This window comes from Vidua chalybeata, chromosome 2 (assembly GCF_026979565.1).
Source record: "Vidua chalybeata isolate OUT-0048 chromosome 2, bVidCha1 merged haplotype, whole genome shotgun sequence".
In the NCBI taxonomy this organism is placed as follows: domain Eukaryota; kingdom Metazoa; phylum Chordata; class Aves; order Passeriformes; family Viduidae; genus Vidua; species Vidua chalybeata.
This window is the reverse complement of record NC_071531.1, coordinates 62,965,817-62,992,138: the sequence shown is the minus strand read 5'-3', so window position 1 is coordinate 62,992,138 and position 26,322 is coordinate 62,965,817. Positions and strand designations below refer to the sequence as shown.

At 43.3% G+C, this 26,322-nt stretch overlaps 1 protein-coding gene across 2 annotated transcripts in view; it reads right to left on the bottom strand.

Annotated features, from left to right (window-relative positions):
• Window positions 1–16,235, bottom strand: part of BBX (BBX high mobility group box domain containing) — a 134,660-nt gene extending 118,425 nt beyond the window's left edge. The window contains exons 1-2 of one of the 2 annotated variants that reach the window (XM_053936270.1): window positions 16,177–16,235; window positions 12,903–12,975 (exon numbers count right to left, since the gene is read on the bottom strand). The gene's annotated coding sequence lies outside the window, so the exon portion shown is untranslated. Of the gene's footprint in view, window positions 1–12,902; window positions 12,976–14,433; window positions 14,453–16,176 lie in introns of those variants that run through there. The other variant, XM_053936269.1, reaches the window with a different exon arrangement.
• Between the last annotated feature and the right edge of the window lie 10,087 nt (window positions 16,236–26,322).

Here is a 26,322-nt window from a genome sequence, read left to right as displayed (position 1 = left end):
CACGCTGTTTAACAAAATACATAATACATAAATGACAACACTACCTATGTTCTATGGTACACACTCTTAAAAGATTTGTTATATACCTGTTTAGAAAGTGAATTGTTTTGATTCTCTGGTAGGATAGACCTGAAGTCCATTTCCCCAGAGAAAACTCTTTTTCTAGATCTTCACAATCAACAAAACTGAGCCTCAGTGTAAAATTTTCCCCAAATATTATCACACAACTACAATTAATGCAACTGTCATTTTACCCTGACAGGGCTAACAAAAAAAAAAAAAGAAAAAAAAACAACAACCAACAGAAGTGGACAACTCTTCTCAACTTTCTGCCCTGCTACGCACTAATTAGTTTTTCTTTCAGAAACTGCACAACACTTTATATGGGAAGAACCTATTACCACCCTACATCTGTAAATGGTGAAACTGCTTTATTTGGTCTCCATTGCTGAAAAGGCTGCAGTGGCATACTCTACCTTTATTCTAAGGCTACTGTATACTTTCAATCACATTTGTAAAACTGGGAAATTCATGCCAATCAGCAGTGTCATTATACTGGTGAAGTACAGATGATTCTTTCAGAAACCTCAAAGAGATCAATAAATTCTGACTTGTAAGAAAATCTTTATTTCCACTGAAGTCTGTAACAAAATTCTTACTGAACTCAGCGTGGCAGTGGTTACATCTAATGGGGTCCAGCTCCTGGGCAACAGTACAGCTCTTTTTTGGATGGGAGATGGGCAAAATCAAACATATGGTAAGCTGCCACCATCGCTTTTGGTGTTTGGGAGAAGAACTTGGGGAAGCAACAGAATCTGTTTTGCAGACAGTGCACAACATATATGATACTTTGCAAAGGACATTCCTCTGCAGTTTACTTTACACAAGCTTGAAGTGCTCAGGCTAAGACAGTGCACCTGCTTTTCCACTCCCTCTATGCTTGGCTAGAGCTGCCATGAAAGCAGACTGCTTGGCAGAGACACTACTTTGGTTCAGCACTAGCAGAAATACTTCTGGTTCCTCAGTTTAAAATTGTTCTAAAAAAAAAAAGACTGGCCCATCATCTAAATATGGACTGCCAGTTGACTATTTCACGAAGTTCATCCATGTGACTAACTCTCCAAAGAAAAAAATTGAGTTTTAATTGCAGTGATGGGACACCACCACCACCATTGCCACCTCTTCCCCTGCTCCCCAGTAAAAAATAAAAAGTAGTGAGGGTGTCTCATTCTTCTGATCATGTGCTACTGATATAGTTTCAGCAATGTTTTAAGCACACACTTCTCTTAACTGGTTTTGCCACAATCCCCCAGACTAACACAACCAAATTCTGTTCAGCAGCCTCAGTGGAATTGCACAAGCTCATATAAACTCTGATTTCAGACCAAAGTGAATTTTACATCCAGATTTTTTAGCCTGACCAGTAGCCCATTTCAATGTAACCTAGCAGGACAACACTGCTCAGCACATGTGGATTAACAGGTTTCTCTGAGACATTTCAGACAGAACACTGTCAAAGATACAAATTCTCTTGATAAAATCTTGGCTCCAATACTTATTTTCTGAAAGGAAGGAAAGCCTCAACATTTCACGTCTATAAGGGGAGGGGAGGAAAGAACAAGTTAGGACAAGAATAATTCAATTCTATGAAAATACAGTAATTATAAAGTCAGCCACATTGTAGAATCACAGAATAGTTTGAGTTGGAAGGCACCTTAAAGGTCATCTAATTCAAACTCCCCAGCCATGGGCAGGGACACCTTCAACTAGATCAGGTTGCTCAAGCCCCATCCAACATGGCCTTGAGCACTTCTAGGGATGGGGCAGCCAGTGCAGTCATCCCATCGGAGTAAAGAATTTCTTCCTAATATGTAAAACTAAATCTACTCTCTTTCAGTTTGAAGCCATTCCCCTTTGTCCTGTCACTACCTGCTCTCATGAGAAGTCCCTCTCCATCTCTCTCATAGGCCACATGAGGTACTGGAAAGCTGCTACAAGGTCTTCCTGGAGCCATGTCTTCTTCAAGTTGAAAAATCCCAACTCTCCCTGCCTGTTCTCATAGGAAAGGTGCTGCAGCCCTCTGATCAACTGCATACCCCTCCTCTGGACTTGTTCCAACAGGTCCATGCCTTTATTATACTGGGGATCCCAGAGCTGGATGCAGCTCTCCAGGTGGAGTGACACAAGAACAGCACAGTGGGTGAGAAGTAAAAATGCATTCTGCTGGAACGCTTATGTTAAAAAAAAGCTATTTGTTTTAGAGCAGTTAAAAACATGAATGCTTCAGCAATAAACAGCTCCTACCAAAAAAGTTACCTAAATATATGACTATACTATCTTCTTACTGATATCGAATCAAATGTATGTGAAAATGAAAATGACGACCCTTTCAGGATGAGTGATTCATCTTACTTTGGCTTGTTCGCTTTAGAGTAAGAAATACTCAGTAATTTTCCTGTTTCAATTTTTATTTCTTTATAAAAGTTGACCATTTTAAACATTTGCAACCTCCAATAACATTTTGACCTTTGCTTCAATTTTCCTCTGATTTCTATTCCACTTCCTAATCTTATCATATTTAGTTCTACTAGACCACAACAACTGCTGAGACTTTGAATACCCTATACATTGATACAAAAGAAAATAGAAAACCAGGACAGAGACAGGATCATGAAACCTGTGTTTGCACCAGGGAGTGAAGGCCATAAAACCACTTCTTGAAGTGTGTAACTCCTCCTTTTTGGGAGGCAGGGGCAAAACTGCATTTGTACACAGTTTGTGTAACTGTACTACCAGGCTTCAGGCACACTCTGCATTTCTGAGCACAACTCTTCTCCTAACTAAGAGGTCTAACTCTGCATTCCTTAATGGTCACAAATACTGCTATACAGCTCCCTTGCTGCAGAGCCAATACATATTATCAAGCTCTTTGACTGCACAGATGCTATTAATATTTTGGTATGGTGGGGGTTAGAATTCATGTCAGCCATGGAGTTGCTATGGTATATACACCAATTTATTTTTCCTTATTTCTTTTCCCTCTAATACATTAGCAATACATGCAGCATCCAGTAACAACTCAGTTTCATATTTTGCTTTCTCTCACCAGCAGTGCTAGATTCCTTCCTGGATGTTGTAAAGTACCCCCTCAACCATTAATCACATACCACATAGTCAATCACATACCACCTAGTCAAATGGAAAACTTGTAACAGCAATTTTAAAATAATTAATGAGGCATCTAGCACCCACCAAAAAAAATACATTAATATGGCCACAGTGTTACCTAGTGAGCTACTCTGCATTCCTTAATGGCAGAAGATACAGCCCAAGGCATCTGCTATTACAAATAGCAACTGGATAATAGATGCTAGTCATCTAAAAAAATATATTCTGCTTAAAAGAAACAGATACTGTTACAAATGAACTGTTTCTGAACAAATAAATCATATCGACATTTCAGATGTTATTGTTGCTAGATATATTTTAACAAAAAGTATCTAATTGCAATTTGCCCTTAAATTACAAACCAATGTTAAATTCCACTGTAATATTATGTAACTTGATTTATATTAAAAAAAAATGCGAATGTTTGATGTCAAAATTGTAAAAAGAACTCAAACACCAAACAGGTAAGTCTTCCTTGAAGTACCAAGAACCAGTATTAGGTTTACAACCAAGTTACCTGAAACTAATACCTTCCATTGCATCTGCAGTGTCTTTGCTCCATAAGTCACTTAATGGCACTTCCTGTAAAGCTGGGAAACTAACTGGGAATTGAAAGAGTAAGATTATTTTTTTTCCTTCTCTTCTGAGAAAACAAAGAAGTTTGAGTTTGTTAGTTCTAAAAGCTTGCATTCAGTTAAGCAGAATCAGTCACCTTACTAGGGATAATACTTTAGTTTTATTTTAAGTGCAAAATCTATTTGCATTTATTTGTGTTTTTGTGGATGAGTGTAATTTTATTAAGTAGGACATGTTTAAAGGCCACAATCAAAAAAAAAAGCATAATTTTTCATGTCCTAAATAAAAACTTTAACAGCTGCAATCTAGATAAATGCAGATAGGCCAGGAAATCACTTAGAAAGTGTGCAGGCATACAGTGCATGCTCTGAAATAACAAAAACAAGTAGTGCCTAATTTAGTGTAAAGGCTAAATTTGGCAACATATTTTAATGGTTGTCTACCAATACAGACTGCTCCCGAAGAAAACAAAAATATCAAAGCAAAATGAGATTATAAGCACCAATTTAACCCAAGTGTTTATCAAGCTAAATCCTGATTTAAATCAGTTCAATAGGTGTAACTGGAATGTCAAGGCAGCAGACATGTGAGTGTACGTACAGAGGGGCTCACAAGGGCCAGGAACAGGAGGCATAAAACCCTCCCTGCTTTCAGTGTGCCTGCCCCCACTCTCTCCTTCAGCCCTACTCAATCTCTGCAAAGCCTGTTAGAGCTCCACAAAACATCATCCCCCACTCAAAGATTTTTTTTTTCCCCCCTTTACAATCCTTGAATAAGAGAACACATACTGTCCCCACTGTAGATCTGAACTGTGCCCTTCCCTCATGTAACCCATTTCATGGGGATGTCTGCGATGACAACCTCACCTCCCATTTTGATTTCCTTCTTTCTGCGAAGAGTAACAGCAAACATCAAATGCTGTGGGTCCATCCAGGAAAGCAAGACTGCACACAGAAACCAGATCAGCTGTGGCAGAGAAACCAGCAGAACACTTTAGATAAAACACAGTATCTGGTCAGTTTTCTCAGGTGCTTCCCTCCACGCACTCCAGCATCCTCTCACTCACTTCAGCCCCATCAGCACATGGCGCAGCAAAACAGAAAGCTCGACGGGGACATCCTCGAGAGTCTACTTCACTATATAAATAAATAATCCATTTCCTTTAGACATATCTCTCAGGAGAGCAGGATCTTCCTTTGCTGATTAAAAACCAGGAAGACATTGCAGGCACACAGACCCAAAGCTTTGTCACGAGCTCCCACATGAACAGGCCAGACGTGAGTAGCAGCAAATGAGGTGATTTCAAAACTGGCAACTGAGTATCCAGATCCCTTCAACAGCTTCCTCCAAAGGACTCTGAAGAACCAAACTATGGCAAGGGTGCTCACAGTGCGAGATTCTGCCTGGATCACTTTTAACCATGGACTTTATTTACCCTCTGCTGCTTTGGTACACAGTGCTAAGACAGATGAGCACAAGGACATACAAGAGACGCAAGGAAAATACTTAACACTCAAAAACTGTTTTACACACACAGACAAACAGGCAGTTTTCTCATATTAATCGAAATCTCATAGTAATGACACATGGACAAAATCCACCATTACACTTAGTTATCTGTCATTTACTTCCCTTGTTTAAGGTCTTCCATACAAAGAAATAAAGTTAAAAACTTCCTTCTCTTGCTCTACTTCTGACACTTGTGCTTTTCATTTAGTCCAACCGTTTTCGAAGAACGGCACTGGAGCTTCTGCTTACTCTTTCAGCACTAAAAACATATTTTTAATCAATACAACAGAGGAAGCAAATTGTGAATAATTGCCTGCATAAATATATTTGCTATCAGCTTTGTTATTCTTTAATTTGCACAAACCAAATTTCCCCTTATAAACACCTCTGTTTCTCCAAAAGCAGCTGGAAATTAATTATGCTGGTTTTATTTTCTTATTAATTCATATGCTATAGTTCTGTAATCAGTGCAGGATTATGCTGCAATTTTGCATGCTTGTTTCAAAATATATTATGAGCACTTGATGATTGATGTTTAACACCATGTATGAAAGAGCATCTCAAACAAATTAGAGGGAATACAAATAAAGAAACTTAAATAAGAAAAAGAATTACAGGTATATTCAAACAAGAGCTAAACCCTGGAACTCACTAGTTTGTGGCATGGAACACTGACTGATTAGAACTGAGCTAGGCAAGAAGTTTACACTACCCCACATGAAATTAGGATATAAAGAAACCTTTTGGAAAGAGAAAGAACAGCTGAAGACAGCTTTACCAAGGAAGTGGAGGTGAAAATGGTACTTCTTTCCAAATCTATCACCTCTGCCCATTGATTTGAAGTACATCAGAATGCTTTCTTTCCCTAAACAGACAGCCAACTTGTGAAGCAAACATCCTTGAACAAAATGGTTTACATGCCAGAAGACTTATCATCTACCAAATGGCATTCTCACACTTCATGCTCTTCCACCCTCTTCTCATTTACAGGAACTTGGCATGTTTCAGCAATGTCTCTCTATCCCCAGCTCACCATCAGGTCAAGGATGGCCTGTAAGCTTGTGAGTACAACAGGTGCCAGTCCCTGAGACAACTATCTGCACATCAATAACTAAGAATAATATGAGATCTGCAGCTTTTCTGAAGAATTTCAGGCCACCAGGAACTTCAGCCAGCAAACTTGCAAAGGGGTGCACATTGCTGATGCAGGTCTGGTTCTGGCTTTTTGTTCAGGAATTCACCTGCGCAGTTGTAACTGCAGGATCAGGCTCTTCAGCCATGAGGTTAAGAGAAACAGCTGTTCCTGTAGTTCATCCCATAAGTCAGCATGATGTTGCTGACTGTAGTTCACTGTAAGCAGGACGTGGCTCAAGACCACCACTTAGGGAAAGCAAACCCAAACACGGCCAACCACAAAAATGAAATGATGTAAGAATCAAGTCCTCCCTCAGTCCTTCCATTCTCACCTAATGTTTTCTTTATTCATCTTCACGTTCAATTTTCTCTTGAATCTCTCCTAAATATTGCTTTGCCAACCACAAAACAATGCATTCTCTCACATACACAAACAAAAACTTAGACTTACTTGTTTCATAGAACACACAGGCTGCAGAGGGAAGATGTACTACTCTACTGCAAGAGACGTAATCCTAACTATGATGTGCTCTGCCCGATGCTGGGTACCTCTTGACTTGCAATGCATGAGTACAAATGAAAAACAAAATATTCAAAACAAAAAGACAGACAACTTCTAAAAAGGTTTAAGTTTAAAAGTCTTTATGTAGCCAGCAGAAAAAAACATATTGGGGAATGAACTGAAAGGTATTGGATGAAAGCATTCAAGCACTGAAACACTGCCTGACACTCAGCAGCATCGTACAGTCACCAATCCTTTACCCAGCTCACCAGTGGCACAGGACCAAGTTTAAGACTTTCTCACTTGAATCCTGCAACAGGCCAGTTCAGTTATCATGAAGAGAACCGAGGAGCAGGCCTTTAATGCCTAACCCTGCCAAGGGGACCTTGGGGTTTCAGAAGCACAGGACAAAGCCTGTACCAGGAGGGTGGCAGAAATCTTCCTGTTGCTACACCTGCGTAAGAGGAGAGTGATCCCACAGCCAGGAAGGCAGTTAGGGGTGTTCCACAATGTCTCAAAACAGACCATTTCCTATACACATAATGCCTTTCTGAAAGCAAGCATCATAAACCCCCAAACAAAACACCACACGGCCAGAGGGAAGGCACCTTTCCACTTTCCCTCAGAACAGGAAGATGTAGACAGGACTTGATAAGCTTCTTGTCAAGAGAGCTTCCACTTGCATTAAGTTCCATAGATCCCATGTTGTGCAAGTCCACTGAATTATTTTTATCTTTGCTGAATGAGGCTCTGTGACATTAAGGGTCAATAAAATGCTGCTTCTTACTTTCAGCATTTGCTACATTTTATAAAATGTCTTATATAGAGACACCCACGTGGAAGATTTCTGACAATAAAAATTCCATGCTTCCTAAGCAACTGATTTTCTTAGTGTAGCCTCATAAAATCCTGTTAACTTTCCTTCCCCTCGCTAAAAATTGAAATGTTGTTGTACTAGGTTTCTTTGTACTCAGATATGCCTGAAGCTAGTTTATTTTCGCATGCTGAATTGTCCATGCTCATAAGGACTTGCTATTACATTATGCATTTGTGTGCTATAAAGGAAAAAGCATGAACACTGGAAAGTGTCAAAACCATGCTTTTCCTCTTTGTTGATTCATTTTTTAGGTAATTAAATTTATAAATGTTAGAAATAATAAAATGTTGCTACCTTTGTGAGAATATTCAAATAGTTCTACACCCAGGCATTAAGTAAAATGTGCTTTACTCCTCAAATTCACCTCCAATTTTTACATCAAATTTTTATTTTAAGTAACAAAACACCAGTAAACAGCAAACCTGAAAATCTTACATATGTTTACCATCTCTAGAAATAAAAGCTCAGTAAGGAAGTTACCCTATCACAATACTGTCAGAGTGCCAAAGTAGCTGCTTCTGTCAATTCCATTTTTTTAAGAAAATCAGTTGTCATTTTACATTAGATTATGAGTATGAAAAAATAATTGTGAAGAACTATTTCACATGAATCACATTTTAAAAACATCACTATGAAGAATCATTTTTTTCCTTGCATTAACTTTACAAAGTTAGTATTAAATAAATAGGGCTAATAAATACTGCAATAAACAGCAGTTTAAATACCATGTTTACTGGCAAAAGCTCTTAAGTAAGCTCTCCTCCTACTTTACACTGTCTTGTCAATAAATATAACCAAATTGTAAATCAGTAACTTCACAACATTCTGAAGGTGGGATTTTCTTTAAGCAGCATTATGAATGAAAGCAGAGTATTGACAGAAGATGTCCAAGTGGCACAGAATTCAGTGAGTCTACTCACATCTCAAGAAAAGCACTTACCAGGAAAGCTTCAGAGCAAGGGAAAGGACACAAAACTAAGGAGTCAGATGCAGATTTTTTTTCATTCCCTGCTACTGCTATCCTGCTAAATGACTGCAGGAAAGCCTACGCTCCTTTGCAGCTTTTCATCTCAGATGCCTAAAACTGGGAAAAAAATTATTGTTCTTGATCTTGAGGTGTGTGATTACAGTATGGCTTGTGTACTTCACCAAACACGACAGAAGTACATAAATAAGGCAAAGCCTACAAACGCCAATATTTAATAATATCACTGTTACTGGGAAAATAGTATGTCCTTTTTTCTTTTTCAAGCAATGCAAAACAGCAGCCCATCAAGCCATTTTTAAATTCGGAGTAATCCTTAGGCTACTTCAGATATTACCCCTTCCAAAACTATCAAGAAGGGTGACAGCTGTAGGAATCTTTTGTGAAATTCCCATGTCCACCAGGACCACATTCACCCCATTACTCACACACAGAAACACTGTACCATTACTGATCTTAAAAAAAAAACAAAACAAAAAAATAAAAAGGAAGTAAGTCCTAATAATCTTTTGATACAAAACTGAACAAAAATGCTTCTGGCAATAATATCCCAGGAAAGGGAGAAACATGGTAGAAGGAAAAGAAATAATACTATAGAAGTTAGAAAGATGACTTTAACCTATTTCTTCTCAAGAATATTTTGAAATACATATGATAGTAAATTCAATCCAGCTTTATAGACCCCTACGTAATAATGAAAACATAAATTATTAAGTTTACAGTAAGCTACAACAGTATCTATACTGCTTTGAAAAACTTAAATCACTCATGAAAACTGTCCCAATATATGGGCACCATATGATTTAATGATACAGGGAAGTACTGTCACTCTCCATTTAGAAGTGACCAAGGGACATATGGCTATGCTTGTAAAAGTAAAGACCTTGGAAGCCATCAGCAGGCCAAAGCTATGCTGCTGATTCCACTAGTGGCCACAGCAGGCCATCATAATGACAGGGCACAGGAAGTCCAGGTTGGGTCCAAAATTTGGAAAGCAGCCTCTGGTTTTGACTACATCACTTGCCAGAGCTCACAGAGACAGCCTGCAACACACTCAAAAATTAAAATTAGAGTTTCACTTCAGTTCCAATTTTAATTTGTAGTACATTCCTCCACCAAAGAACCTCCTTCAGAAAGAAAGGGGATCTGAACATTACACCAGCCATGGTGTAGTTGAAAAAGAAGTGCCTCACCTCCCAGGCATCCAAATTTCATTGCAGGTGTATTTAGCAACTTCACATCACAACAGAGCCTTGCACACCACAGGTCTCATCAACCTTACCTGCACCTTTTCCACCACCACATGTGGTGGAAGAGCACTTCGTCCCAGCTCGCTCAGTCAAGCTCTCCTCTCTTCACACCACTCGTTCCCCAGCTCTGTGCCAGAAGACTGCCCTGCCTAATGTCATGTTCATGAGCTCCAGACACCGCACATCTTAAGCACCCAGACCACAAGTGGCAGCAACTTGGAAGAACTTTAAGCTCTGAATGTGAGCGATCATACCAGTGAATTTAACAAGACTTGTCATCTGCTTCAAGATATTCACATGCTTACAGGCTTGCCAATTACAGAACCACTAATTTACGAACAAGGTGTATTAAGAGTATTCTGGATGAACAGGAAAAACATTAGTTATAAAATAATGGCATGATTACCTCTGATATTTTATGTGGAAAACTGACATTTAATATCTTTAATTATTCACACAACAGCTACAAAAGAGAAACTTTTTCTTCCTTGAAGGGAAAAATGAACATGGACAAATTCCTCTCACCATCACTCCTACACTCCTTTCCTAAATAAACCTCCTGCTGAAGCCAGTGGAAGTTTTGCAGGCAATGAGCTTACAGCAAGCAACCCCCAAATAACTCCAAAGGGTCAAGGGTAAGCTTCTTAAATACTCTGAGTTTACCTCCACACAGAAACCAGCTATGTTTCTGCTAAATTACATGCCTGCTTGACATGGTTTATCAGCTTGCTGTGCCAAGAGGGCCAGTAGTGTGCAACAAACTTTTGAGAGCTTGGGCCAATTTTTGAAACATCCACAAGGCACCTCGCAAAGCAGCTCATCACTGTCTATCTTGTGACACACCAGCCCTGCACTGGCACTCACCAAGCAAACCAGAACTCCTGTATGTCAAGACTGAATGACTAAAATCCAGTCATGAACAGTTACTTTAGTGAGAACTGTGTAATAAAAGAAAACTTACCTTTTACCAAAATAAAAGGTCCCTAAAGTAAACGGAGATTTCTAGTCATGAACAAATCTAACAACATCTCTATTCTCACCTTAACTACGCACATTATTTTCATTGCCTTTTTTTTAAGCTACGAGGAAACGTATTTCTTCCTCTTCCTCTACAGCTCCTAATATGCTTTTTTTATAAAAATGTTACCCTATCCTTTTCTTTGTTCAAGCCAGTTCAGCATCAGGTGAGACATTTAGCACAATGCACAAAACCAAGATCCGCTCCTCTCCAAGTGCGGGAAGATTACAATCACCTCTTCACTGCCAGATCAACATTCCATATATCCAAAAGACTTCATAACAGAACTAAAACCAGATAATGACTCAAGACCTGAGTCAAGGTCTCTGAGCTATTCTTCTTCAGGATCCTTTACTATTAATCGAAATAAAGAAAACATCCTTCACACTTTATAGCACTCTCGTGTGACTCTTAACTGAAAACACAGAAAATTAAGTTCAGAAATCAGTACATTTGTATTCAGCCCTGATCAACATTTTGAAGCCTATCTGCCAGTTTTGAATTTCCACATGCATTTTTACTTGGAAAAAATTGTTGCAACAATTACTCTTCACAAAACACGATCCTTGTCAGTAATACTATAAAACCAAAAGCAATATTCTCCTATGCAACTAGTCTGTCATAAAAAATTTCAGTAATTGAATTTGGTGTTTATACTCTGAGACCTGCACACACCAACCACATCGCATACAAAATCTGAAAACCTGAAATTTGGGTGTAAATCAGCCGGAACAGGAGAACAGCAGAATTCTCCCTTCAAACCAACTGCCCACAGTGGTTACCCCACCTTTAACACTAGCTTTGTGGTCATAATATCACACCAGAACAGCTGCTCCCAACAGCCTCCTTCAAGTCAGAATGTTTGGGACCATCACTTATCCTATGTCTGCTATACACTGCCTGCAAAAGGTCAGGAGTCTGTTATTAATAATTTGCATTTATGAGTACTAAGATTACCCCAAATACATGTCCTGTCTTGTTTTTAATTATGTGCAGAATAGTGCCAAGAAGATATGCTACCTCCCACTTCCCATTTTGGGCCAAATGCAGGTCAGTGACACTATGGGCAATTGTATGAGAAGTGCTCCAAATGCCACTAATTTTATGTCCTTTATAAATGTGACCCAAAAAATTAGGACCTCTTCTTTAAACTACCACTTTCACTTCAGCTTAAAAGGTGTCAAAACCTTCAAAAGTTACCATAACTTTTCCCAGCATGTAGATTAAAGAAAAACACTGTTGTGTACCTGAAAACTTAGGAATACTAGTAAATTAGTCACTGAGATACATATTTCAAATTGATTGGTATCGGCATTCATCAATACCAAAAGTAAAAACAGTAACACAGAATGAGCATGGATGGAATTCTAATTAGCTCTCAGTTTACATGTTAAAACTGAACGAACTCCTGTTGCAGCAGCATTACAGTTCTGCTAAATTTGTCACCAATTCTTGACCTTCAGAGTTTTCTAATTACCTATTCAGTTTACATTCTCATACATTTCTACCACTCAATTTTAAAAGGACTTTACACACTCATTACATTTTCGACTTGTGTGTTGCACTTTGCATATTCTAATGTTACTCTGGTCTAAAACTTTCACCCTAAGTCAATTAGCTGGTTGTCTTTACAAAGTTTAAGGGAAAAAAACACCACTAAAAAATACAGAAAGAGAGCTCTAAATATGCATAGCCTTTTAATTCCCAGGTTACTTGGAGGCACCCCTATATACAAACTTTGTATTCTAGCAGTAGCTATTAGCACCTGAAGAAGACATGTTTTCCGAGATGCTAAAACCAGGACAAAAAGTGGCAGCACGAGGACCTCTATCCTATCAACAACAACCAAGTTCTTTTTTCATGTGTACAGATTACATACTTACCCAGGAAGGCAAATGGAAATTACAGACAGACGAAGATGAAGCTGTCTCAAAGCCTTTGTCATATGATAGTGACCTATAAAGTATCAAATAAAGGCACACCATCAGCACACCATGATTTTACAATATTGCAACTCACCACATCGCCAACAAACTTGAAACTTGCTTCCTCCTCACCCCCATCCCAGCTAAGTCGTCATTAAAACAAGATGACAGTCGCAGGAAACTGTAAGGAGCAAACAAAAGATGCACCGTGCCTTTAGAGGGCATTAGGAGTGGGCAAATGGAGCAAATCATCTGAGTGTGCATCAGCAGGGTGAGCTGCTCTTCCTCTGTCTCTCTCTCTCTCACACGGATGCATGTTTATGAGCGTGCACAGACATGCGTACACACAGAGATGCATCACATAATTATTTACACGCACATAGAGTAATACTCACATGTGTTATCAAAATAAAAGACAGAAAGTTGACCACCATCTGCAAGGAGGCATACATTACAGTAATCCCCGGGAACTTACAAGTGAGCGATCAATCCCCGCGAGTGGACAATATGCCAAACAACGCAAAAATTAGCAACAAGAATAAGCCGCCACACCGCAGGTACGAGATCCAGCCGGGGAAAGAGACAGACAGAGCGACGGACGAAGGCTGCAAGGCTGGAGCAGAGTTTCAGGTAATGCCCACTGCCCCCCAGCAGAGCCGCCCGGAGCGCTGCGGCCGCCCAGCCGCCCCTCCGCCACCGCAGCCCGCGGGGAGAGACCCCCGGTCGCCGCGGGGGGAGCGGCGCTCGCAGCCGCCGCCCGCCCTCCGCCCACCCTCGCTCGTGCAAAGTGTAGGGCCACCGGAATCCGGGCTCCGGGGTGGGGTGGAAAGAAAAGGTATTAAATATGGAGAAAGACCGCCGTGACCCAGGGTTTTCCCGTCTCCCCTCCTCGCCCCCCGCCCCCGCTCACCATCAAGTTTGCATCCTAGTTACAAAATGTCGATCTTGAAGGCTGACAAGACACAGGGAGAGGGGGAGAGAACGAGAGAGGGGGAGTGAGTGAGTGAGAGAGAGACGAGAGTCCATCTTGCTTTGAGGGGGGAGGAGAAGAGCAATAATGCAGCACATAAATATCACCCTCCCGGGGGAAAAGTCTGCACAACACCTTTGGGGGCGGGCGGGCGCGCAGGGAAGGGGCGGCGGCGCGGGGGGCTCTCCAGGCCTCCCAGCTGCCCTCCCCGGCGGGCTCCGGCGAGGCAGGCTGGCAGCAAACACCACCCTGCTGCTCCCCTCCTCCTCCCCGCGGGCCCGGGCGATGATCCCGCTGCTGCCGCCGCTGCCACCGGGGAGGAGGTGCCGCTGCCGGGAGAGCCCACATGGAGACCGGCACCCCGTCCCTGCCCCGGTGGCCGAGCCGGGCCCCTCCGCCGCCTCGCCGGGCTGCGGAACTTGGACGTGTCACCAGCAGGACGGGCAATGGTTTCGGCGCCCCAGGCCCGAGTGACCACCGCCGGCCTGGCGGCACCCCGGCCTCACCGCACACACTCACCTCCGCAGAAAACTTTTAACCGCGGGCCTTCCCCGGAAAAAGTGGCGAATCTGCCCCGCACACGGTTAAAGCCCCGCGGCCCCCCGGCTCGGCTGGCGGCGAGCGGGGGAGACCCGGGCACGGTCCTTCCCCGCCCCGGCGGGGAGGGAGGGAGAAGGCAGCAGGCAGGGAGGGAGGCAGGGAGGGGGCGGGCAGCCGCCTGCCGGTGCCTCTCGCCCCGCCGCCGTGCATGTCGCCTTGGCGGCTCTCGCATCGCTTCGTTTTACCTTCCTCATTCAGCGGCGGCAGCGGGCTGCCACCGATATTCCTAACGCAAACCTGCTGCCGTGAGGCGCCCGGGATTAACGCGACTGCCTCCTTCTCCCCTGCCTCCAACCCTTCCTTCCCCGTCCTCCTCCTCCTCCTCGCAAACCCACACTGGATCGGCTGTCCTCACAGCCATGCAAGTTTCATACATTGCAAACAAACCCGAGAGGAGGAAGAGCGAAACGCCTGGCGGGGAGCGGGGGGAGGAGGAGGAGGAGGAGGAGGGCTGCTTTCTGTAATTTACCAGCGACCCGATCTCGCAGCGGCAAATAACAGCCGAGCACCCATCCGGCTCCCGGCGGCCAGGAGAGACCCCCCCGAGGCAGCCGCCCCCTCCCCAAGGCGTCACTCGCCAAGTTTTCTGTCATCGCGACCACCCAATGTCACAACTTACCTTCAGAAATAGGACTTCGCGCGGCCGAGGCCTGCCGCCACCTCCCCCCGGCCCCCGCCCGCCTTCCTCTCTCCCTCCCTCCCTCTCCACCTTAAACTTATTGACACAACATAATCCCGCATCCACGCGAAACTCCGGCAGGGCCGCCCCGCCGCTGCCCACCGGGGCCGCCGCCGCCCCGGGTGCATCGCCGATGACTACCGGAAAACGCACAGCCCAACTCTACGGCCGAGCCCGGCGGCCGCTGTTGTTGTCGGGGTCGGTGCCGGGGTTTTTCCTCCCGCTCCCCGTGCGGCCGCTGGATCTGCTGCTTCCCCCTCTCCGGTTTTATATCCCCCCCCCCCACCGCCCTTTCTCCCGGCGGCGCGGAGCCCCCCAGGCCGGCGGCAGCCGATACCGATCCGCGCACTCTCCCCCGCGCCTCGCCGCCCCTCGGGATGAAGTTTCGTTTCTGTCTGCCGCGATTTCCCTGTCAAGTCCCCTCGGAGGCACGCACCGAGCGGCGGCCGGTGGCCATCCCTCCTCCTCCTCGCCCTCCTTCCCCTTCCTCTCTCCGCCGCTGCTCTTGCCTCTCTCTGTGGCGGCGAGAGGTGCCTGGTTTCAAACGCAGCCTGGCACTGGCTGGCCTACCCCCGCCGCCTCTCGGGCTCGGCTCGCTGGTGTTTTAAATACCCTGCGCTGTACCGCGATCCACTTGGCCCCCTCCCCGTCACATACCCCCGGTCACCCCTACCCTGCCGGCCGGGCGGAGGGCTGGCGGCACCAACCCACCCGTCCTCCGCTGCCCAAACTTTCAAAACGAAGGCAAGGCTGGCAAGAGGAAGGAAAAGTGACTGGGAGCCGCGGCAGCCGCCGAGCTGGGCAGGGGAAGCTCCGCGCCTCCCTCCCGTCCGCCAGCGCCGCAGGAGGGGCGCGGAGGGCTGCTCCGCAGCTGAGCGCGGAGCGTAAAGCGTGGGGCGAGGGCACCCCTCTCCCTATCTCTCCCTCCCTGCCGCTGCCCATCTCCGCCCGCCCGGTGCGGGTCTGCGGGCGGGGACACTCACCTCGGCGGAGTGCGCACCGCGCCGCTGGGCCGAACGCGGCTCGCAGCGCAGCCCCTCCGCCTCGGCGCCCGCGGAACACGGCTCCACACAGAGCCATGCAACCCGGGCAGCGCCACAACACTCTCCGCGATATAAGGCTCCCCGCCATTGGCCGGCGCGCTGAGCGACGGGCCCGCCGGCCAATCAGCGCTGCCGTTACACCCGCGGCCCGCGAGGGAGCCGCCGGCGCACACACTCCCCGCACACACACAAAGATCGCCGTGCTGCCCCTTGCAGGGTTCGCAGAGCCCCCGGCGGCGGTGCCGGAGCGGGGTAGGGAGCGGGGGCCGCCCGGGACAGCGCGGAGCCGTGCCGGCCACGGCGCCGGCAGCCACTGTCCATTGGCCGCCCGGGCAGCGCCGCGGGGTAGCGGGGTGCGGGCTCGGCCCGGCCCGGCGCACCACGAGCAGCCTCCCGGTAACTTACTCGGCCGAGTTGGGCGAGTTTCATTCAGAGGCCACAGCACGGCGAGCCAGAAGTTGCGGGAGGCAGCAGCGCATCCTGCTGGGGCATCCTGCCCCTGCTGGGGCAGTAAACACGGGGAGCCACCCCCGCGGCCCGAGGGCGGACGGGCTGGGCCGGCGCTGCCCCCTGACCCAGCGAGGGGGATTCAGGCAGTGGCGCCGCGCGGGGATGCGGCGGAGCTCCGGGCGGTGCCCCCTGCCGTAGGAATCGTCGCCCAGGCGTGGCGGAGAGGCCCTCCCCGGGCCAGCATCGACAGCACGGCCGGGTTCACATCGGCTTCCCACAGAGACCGCTCTGGTGGCAGAACTAGCCGAGTATAACGCTGGGGTCCGCGCTAAGCTCCGTGTCCTGCCCGGTCCTCTGCCCTGCACGTCGTGGACGGTACCAAACACATGGATGTGAAATTAATTTGAGAATTTCTGTGGCTGACGAGCTGATATGCACAGAGCGACAGTGTGAGGCCAGCAGCTTTTGCGTGGCTGCATGGCGATTGTGCAGACGGGTGTTGGAAATGTAGCCTAACTTTCTGTGGGAAGCTCCCTTTCACTACAGCAATCAAACAGTGTGGAAACATACTGCATGCTCTGACCCTGTGTATTAATGTTCATGAGGACTTGAATAAATGCAACATGAGGCCCTCATGGTTTTTAAGCAGAAGACACGTGGCATTGATTCTTAGAATTAGGAAGAACTAATTTTTTGTGCGGCTCTGTCTCTAGGTGGGATGCTGACTTCCAGTCAGCAATTGTCATACTAAAAAAAAAGAAATAATAGTTCTAATAAGAAAATAATAAGGTTTATTTAATAAGCTAACTAATAGCTTATAATAATAGTTTTTAAATAATAAACTAAGAAATAATAGTTATAATAATAATGGAAATATGCTATTTTTTTTCCAATAGGAGAGCTATGTTTGTGTTTCATGATGGCTTTACACATCCAAGGATGTTGCAGAGTTTATTCCATATGTTCTCAGTCCTGAACTTTTTTCCAGTGTAATATGGTTAATTTCAGCATCTTCCCATGTCTTGTCTAAATAGTGCAACGCAGTAAAGTACAAGCTCATAGTAGAAAACTAAATTGTATCCGTATTTCTGAGAAAGCATTTTAAAATTAGCCTACACATTTTTCTTAAGATGTGACAAAAGTATTGTAAATGCCCCACCCATTTGTTTGTTTTAAGCAGGGATGGGTTTGTCAGTGCCTGAATAATATAAAAATAACAGCATAAATATATTCTTGTAATTAATGCATTCTACTTCGGTATTTCATTTTCATTGCTAAGAAGACACAACTGACCATCTATCCACTGGAACTCAGGTGCACGTCAGGTGTCAGAGGCTGGGACACTGGCAAGTGAAAGCACACACATTTCATTAGTCACATATAAAAAGGTTGGCCTAATTTTTAGGCAGAGCTTCCTCCTATCATTTCCAGATTGTGAAGTGCTTTGCAGTAGTGGGTAAGCAGCATCTTTTCAGTATGCATAAACAGTTGCTGGTAAGAGTAAGAGGCCTAATCCAGACAGTTAAAACTTAAATGGTATAGTTTCTTACACGTCAGTATTAGTGCTATTAGTGCCTTGTGTCCTGGATTCTTAAACCCATATTAACACCACACTGTGGAGCCTCTCCTACCTCTTCATTGCTGAAATCCTGTCAAAGCAGGTAATTACTGAGCAATATAAGTGATGTAGGCACTTGACAGTATACATGGACCTCATTTTAAAGATTGTTTCATTTTGTTGTTAACAGATCTCTCTATTACACTTGATACCTTTGCTGGCCCTTTCAGGAAAGAGGCCAAGATAAGGACACTTTGCATGTAATGTAGTTTTTTTACAGCTGGACAAAATGGATATACAGTGCTCTTAAATAAAACAATTGTGTTTTGTGCCAGGTTCATATAGTTACAAATGGCTTGTGAGTTAGTTGCAAGGCAGGCCACCTATTAGGTCTGTAGAAGCACAAGGATTTTTTCATCCTTTAAGAGAGATGAGTAACCTGAGGTGTGCTTGTTCAGAAAACAGAATGTATGCCTTTCCACTGCCTTTGATTTATTCTGTCCATAGTGAAAGAGAGAATATATTTTCTTGGGTTGTCAATACAGGACCTTTTGCAAATACTGACGTCATGAAGGGAAGAGGGAGAGGATAGTAAATATTTCTGGGTTTCTGTTTTTCTGTATATGATTTCAAGCAAATTAATCTCTTTTTATGCCCACTTGGAGATATTTCTGGCTTTCATCAGCCACTGTTATCAAGAGTTTTAAGGTGTTAGCAAGTGTCTGTGAGGAATTTTTCAAGGGACAGCAAGACAGCAAGTGCTGAAATGTTTTAAGTTGCTTGCTCATTAGTATTTTAGAACTCCACACAAGGTGCATTTCTAGATTTTTCTGCAAAAACTTGTGTCATCAGATAGGACCTTTCTGTCACTTGTGTGTAACTGGTATTAGTTTTTGAGAGTGATGTCCTGGCCCTACCATGTGGCAGGCTCACGTGGGCTGCTGTGCACAGCCAGCCTGCACTAAAGTTGGTGCAGTTCAGCTCAGATAAAGCATTTGCTCTGTTGCATGCACAGCGGGATTTGGGGCTTCCAAGTTGCGCGTCCATGGAATTTGTGTGAGTTCATCTGGGTTTGCCTGCTTTGCGCTCAGCTAGCAGCAGAGTTGCATGTCCCCTCCTAATTAATCCATGGCACAACATAAAAGACATAAGCAGCCATGTGTCTGTGCTCTGTCAAGAGAGAAAAAAATATTTCCATTCACTTTGTTCTTATTTAAGAATAACAGAAAAAATAGTAGCATTGATATAAATAACAGTAATTTTTTTTTTTTTTAAACTCCCTCTTTTGGGGGCCTGCCATGGAGCTCAGTAGTGTTAAGGAGGGGACTGAGTTGGATCTTAATTACCATCATCTTCTCCTGCCCAGGGCAGATTCTGCCTCCTGCCTGTGGAACTAACCTGCCCACTGGTAGCTCTTCCGGGCTGAGGCAGAAGCATGTTCCATGGCCATTGTAAATTTATTCAAATAATATAAAGGAAGCTTGGACTAGCCATCTGCAGCCTGAGCCTGCAGGCCCTGGATCCCTTTGAGCTGCTACCATGGCTGACTACAAGTGACGGTTGTCATGTGAGCAGGGAAGGAAGGCCATAAGGCAACTCTGGGAACATATGCTTTATTTGCGTTAAGCTTTGCACACAGCCTGGGGAGAAGCATGGGGAAGAAAGGGTGAGGCAGATGCAGCCTTATGGAGCATGTCCCACCTCTGTTGCTTTTTTCCTGTGGCCTATGCCCATCCACAGTCCATGGAATAGCGCGGCATCCCGGCATCCTCCAGGTTAAAAAACACTGGAGCAGGACAATGCATTAGTGGGCCTATTTTCCTCCCCAATGCACTTGTATAACATGGTAATATTAATAGCAATTTATGTGCAAACATTGAAGGGAGGAGGCATTTTAGCTGAAATAAAGCTGCAGAATATTCACTGTAGAGAAGGAACAGAGCCACAGGATCAGTGCAGGACAACCATTCTTCAAGAAGCACACGTCTAGGAAGTTATTGTTCCCACCTCAGCTCCACTTTCAGTTTCTTGAGAACTCAACAGAAGTTTGTAGAAGTCAAAGAAAAGGACAACTTGCTCTGTTGGTTTCTCTGTAGGAGGACAGTTATACTCTTACTATATTTCTTTGTTCCTATTCCTTACTCCTGTTCTTTCACAGCATTAAAATAATCTGGGTATTTTCTTCATAATTTTGAGATACTGCTTCTGTGTGTTGTTTTTCTATACTAGTTCATCTAGTTATCTAATTCCTACTGTCTCCTATCAAGTGGTTTGTTTTTTTTTTTAATACCTCTTTTTACTAGAGGAGCATTAGTAACTGCAACCCTTTAATAGAACCAGACATTAAGAGCATTAGATCCTACAAGCAACCTCTGGCCTAAGCTGCTACCACTTTCATTTGACAAGTTAGACATGAGAATAGGAAGGCAAACAGACAGGTAAAATGACCTTCCAGGAGTCTCACAGTTTGGAAGCAGCAAAGTCAAAAATCAAATCTGAGCTTCTAACTTCTAGTGCATTATTCCATCCATTTCTTTCTTTATCTGCTGCTCTGAGATTTCTTTCATAGTGCCTCCCTTTTTCAGAAAAATATAACTACACCTTGAGGAACTATTTACCATTTTTCCTGTTTCAGAAGGAATGAATAATAGGTTAGCCAGAACATCCACATCCGTTTGAGTCTATCATCTCTGTAAAAAACTCCATCTGACCCTGGAAGACATTTAGGTATATGTTAAACTAATATATATTAACTAACCATACTAGTGTATATGAAGTATACAATGTTAGGAATAGTGAAGCAATTGTCTGCTAATCTCTAAACTCAGATTCTCCTTGTCATTATGCAAGTATACTGCAGTATACAAAATATGTAAATCAGGTCAGACCTGCTTGCTTGATGTTGTGTAGCCCTTTGAGTTAGTCTAGTGCATGCAAATCAGTTTCCATAGCCAATGACACATGAAAGCAGTGGGTCTGTCATTCACATCCAGTAACTTGGGATTCTTTCACTTACTAGCAAAGTCCCTGTTAAAAGCAGGGCCAAAGCATAGCAGTTTTTCCTCAATGCTACACTTCGGTTTTTACAATTCTGCTTTAATTCTCATGTAAACTGCAATAATATTTAACTGCTTTGAGCATAAAATGTAATTGGAACTCATATTTCAGTTTTAGATTGTTTGCCCCTTATTACATTTTAGTGCTATCAAGTGGATTTCTTCCTCTTCCACCCAAAGGTCTCTTTTTCCTATTTCTGTTTCTGGTATTATTCAAAATTTTTTTTTTTTTTGCTTGTTATTCCTTTTCATGGTGCTTTGAAGACACTACAGCTCTGTTCTAGTGTCTTTCTTCAACTTCCAGAGTACCACCAGAGACTTCAAAGCTACCTCACAAATATGTATTTACTTCTGTCTAGAAGAATGAGGACAGTCAAGGAGCAAAAAGTTCTCCACCTGGTAGTGCCACTGCTTAGCTGAAGAGGATGTTGTTGAGTCTGTGCTTGACAAGTGGCCAGTGCCTGCAGTGACTCAGGTGAAAGAGCAGCACCCATTAGGTCCGAGCATGAATCCTTGCAGCTTGGTGAGCTTCCTAGATGCATGTCTCACTGCCCCACTGCCACGTCTGGAGTTATGTTCATTCTGAGACCACAGCATGCTTTTTTGGCCACACAGTGTTGCTACCATTTGTAAAGTAAACAAAGCAAGTGACCATTTGACCCTGAATAACAAGAGCATGCATTAGTCATTGTACTACTCAAAGACAAGGTTATATTGACTCCAAGACTCTTGTTATATCTAGGGAAATACAGAGCACTGCAGATGTAGCATTAGGGATCGTGTTCATCTCTGCAAGGGAGAGGCTTCGAAGAGGCAGAGATCAGAATTTTATTCCTTCAGGTGATGGCTATGTGACACAGTGGACACCGTGAAGAACTCCTAGCTCAGCTCCTGTCAAAGAGGAAAAAACACCCAGTCCAGTGGAACACAAAGACAGGGAACCACATCTAGTGTTTCCTTTTAGAAGCATTGCTTTTGGAATTAAAATTTTCAGCTTTAAAGAAAGATTAGGGTGGGGAGCAAAACTGGATGGATCTTGAAGCCTTCTAGAGAAAAAAAAAGAAAAGGAAGGAATAAAAATTCATGTCTTGGACTAGTGACACCTACTATAAATATTCTTACAGGATCAAGGCTGTGCACTGCTTCAGTGCATCCAGGTGAGAGGCCTTGCAAGAGGAAATTAAATCCGAACATTGCATTGTTTCTGTCCCACTAGGTTCAAACGGAGAAGAAGGTGAAATTTTAGAAGGGCATTTTCTCCTGCTCCTCCCTGTTCCAGCATGACAATCGTTGGCAGACCAGCCTGTAAGAGCTAGCTCTTTTGGAAATACGTGATGTGCCTTCCTGCTTGCCTTTTTAGTGGGGCTTTTCCCTGAAGTCAGCAGGTTCTCGTGGCTTTCCCCAATGCCAAGTGCTGCAGCAAGGAAGGTACTTTACTCTAGAAAACAGGCAGATTCTACACTGTCTGTCTGCCAGCCATACTTGGTTTAGCCCTCAAACACCTGTGATGGGTGTGCATTTCCCCTGTTCTGATTGTCTGAAACTCTAGCTTAAGGGCTTGTTTGTGTTGAAATCTCTGTATCACTAGAAGTTACATCCTTCACTGGTTGTAATGCTGTGTCTCCTTATAATTTTGTACAGGTAAGTGGTGGAGCTGATCCATATTTTAAGTTTTAACTGCATCAGCAAAAAACCAGTTTGATAGTACTAGGCAGTTTCTTTTCAAATTATGAGTTTTGTCAATTGCTGGTTTGGGGGGTTATATTTATGTCTGTAAAGGGAAGGGGAGGTAGAAGTACCTATATCTGCATGCAGAAGTTTACATTTTCAAATGCTTTTGAAATTAAGCATTTTCATGTTTCAAATTTTAAAAAATCCTTTAAAATGCTTCAGCCTGAAACATAGCATTTTCCTGGCCTTCAATGTTATTTTTCAACAAAAAATTTTGAAAAATAATCAGTCCAGGTCACAACAAGTGATCTGTTGTCTTTTTTTTTTTTTTTTTTTTTTTTTTTTGTAACTTCCAGCAATTTGAAAAATCAGTGGTTTGCACAGCCATGTCTGCATTTTTTTTCAGATTGAAAATTTGAAAATTTGGCTAATGGAAGGCATGCAGAGATCTATGGTAAGATTTATGGTCTCTGATAAACTGGGTGTTCATAAAGAAACCTTAAATCTGTGACTCTATTGAAGCCCTACTGAGTAGAACTCAAGTCATGCATGCTCAGCAGTGCTCAGATTAATAATTATTTCCCCTACATTCTTCAATTTCCAGATGACTGTTGCTTCCACTCCACTTTTTCTGCACATATTAAAACCTTATGTTGAAAAGTACTAGAGCTCCTTACATTAAAACCTAGAACCCAGGTAAAGGGAGGTTTATGTATCTTCTGTTGACTTTGAGGGAATTGTTCACGCATATGAGCTTAACCTGTGCATTATCTTGGTTCTTCCAGAAAGACCTGCCCAGAAACAAGTGACTTTAGCTTCAAAAGTCTGTCACTTCTTCATCTTTCTTGTGAAGCTGGAGCTTTGTGTTGTGACACACTTCTTGCTTCAAAACTTTACAGCTGGTGAGCAAAATCCTGATGGTGTGAAAAGCAGTGATAGAGCTCATTCACTACCACAGAATCTTCTCCTGCTATCATGAGTTTGTAAATAATTGCCAGGATCTCTTATTCTGCACTATAGATGGCAATAGCTAGACAGAAGACCTGGTCTGAGATTTCTCATTCAGCCAGTGTTACATACCAAATTTTTGTTAATGGAAAGAATTGAGGGTTTTAGTTTGTGTGACATTTGCTTATATAGCTTTAAGTTTATAATAATTTTTGTTTATATTTTTCTCATTGTGCTTCTGAGTGTGTGTATGCAATGCTCTCTTATCTTTCACTTATTTCACAAATAAGCCTGAAATAAGACACTGAATTGTCCAAAAAGGTGAAGCCTCTCCCTGGCTGCCCCCACAAACTCAAAGTAGCAATGCTGTGTGAACCCATTCTAAGAAGGGTGCTGTACTAAACCTTGGCAGAGTTCTTGGAAATGATCACATTCATGTCAATCAATGGAGGGTGGTCCTCGAGTTGTGCCCTTCTGCCACCATTGGTATAATTTAGATCTCAGCATCTTTGTATCCACACATGCAGGTGTAACAGGCATGTGTAGATGAGTGGAGCAGAAGCTGTGACCATGCATCCTCTTCTGTTTCCTTTCCTTACCACACAGAGTGTTAACTGCTGTGGGAAGTGTTATTTCCTTACGGAAAAATCCTCCTCGTATTTTACATCATATTTGACAGGAACCCCTGCACCTTACAATTTCAAATGAATACATTTCATTAGAAATTGTTCATATTTCTTATGCAACATATGCCAAGCAGAACGTTTATCTTCGTTGAATTGTTTGAATTTGCTATCAAAATAAGTAAATAAAAACATTAAGTGTAAATGACATTTCCCTATGGACATACTCATAAACAAACAAATAAACAAACAAATGTGCAAACAAACCATAAGCAAATAAAACCCAAACAGCTGTCTGGCAAGAGGAAAATTGTATGGGTAAAAATATCTGCTTGCTTGATTCCACATGCAGCTGTTTTTCAGGGAATGGAAATGCTTCATTGTGGAGGCATCTAACCTCATACAGCCAGAACCTGATTACGTGAGGCTGAATTGTGGATCTGTAATATGTGTTGGCAAGCACTTTCTCAGCAGGTACAATGACCTAAGTAAATGCCCACCAACACAGAAAAGGTCCTCACAGTTCTACCTGCCTGTTGATATACTTCCAGAGTGAATACTGGACTGAACTTCATTGTACACACAAGTTAACAAGCAGAAAGAGCTAAATACATGGAAATGCGGTAAGCATGCAGGCCTGAATACAGATTAATGCCAGGGGTAAATTCAGTTACACAAAACATACATTCATCCAGCATGTTTGTGGGGTTCATCCCATGCACACAGTGACCAAAATACAACCGTTTTTCCTCACTGTGTGCCTTTCAAAATAGGAAAGTGCATGATTAAAACCAAGTATGTCCCCAAGGATTCAAATATTTTAATGGCAAACCCATTTCCAGAATGTTTTATCATGTTTCTGAAATGGGGCAGGGAAAACAAAGACACCATTAAGATATGGTGTACACAAACAGAAATGTGGACTGAAACTATTTGACATCAGTTATGATTGGAAAAAAACGTACTAGGAGCTAGGACAAGAATAACTTCAGCTATCTTCTAATTTAATAATTTGAGATGTTTTACAGTAATGCATTCTCAAATGGAATATCGCCAATCCAAATGAACTGGCTGCAATGGCCTCAAATCAGTGCTAGGTGGAAGAGCCTCCTTCCACAGGTGCCTCACTGAGCTGCTTTGAATGTCAGTGCCTCTAAATGGTTCAGCACCTGGATACAGCACATACCTGGGAGGCTGTGGGCTTGCATGGCCCTTGCTAGCAGAATGGCTAGAGAATAAGACCTCTCCTTCAACATTCAGGTTAGGCCAAGTCTGTCTGTAGTCCTATAAGAAAGTATATTTTAGGAAAATGAGAGTGCAAGGGCCACCATATGTAAAAACTGTTATTGAAGTAGGTAGTTCTATGCTAGGGTTTTTTTGTTTGTTTGTTTTTTTTTTTTTTTTTTTGTTTTTTTTTTTTTTTTTTTTTTTTTTTTTTGTAGTTCTTCTGCAAGTGTTGCCTCTGTATTAACTTGGTTTGATTTCTGATCATAAGCATTGCCCCACCAAGGGAAAAAGTCTTGCTGACTGTTGGTATGTTGTGTTTTCTGCTGAGTTGTTCCATCACAGTAGGAGAGGCTGGAATGCCCCTTGTCCTCCAAGACACATTCAAGTGGGAATATGATGCACACTCTCTTTTATGTATTTTCACCACCTTCACTTCCCTATCTTTTCTCTAAATTGGGTTTTTACCATGCTCACACTTGGGTGGAAATTGTCCATTGTTGTTCCTGCTTATTTATTTTATTGCTTTTCTTACTTCAGAATCTCTCTTGATGCT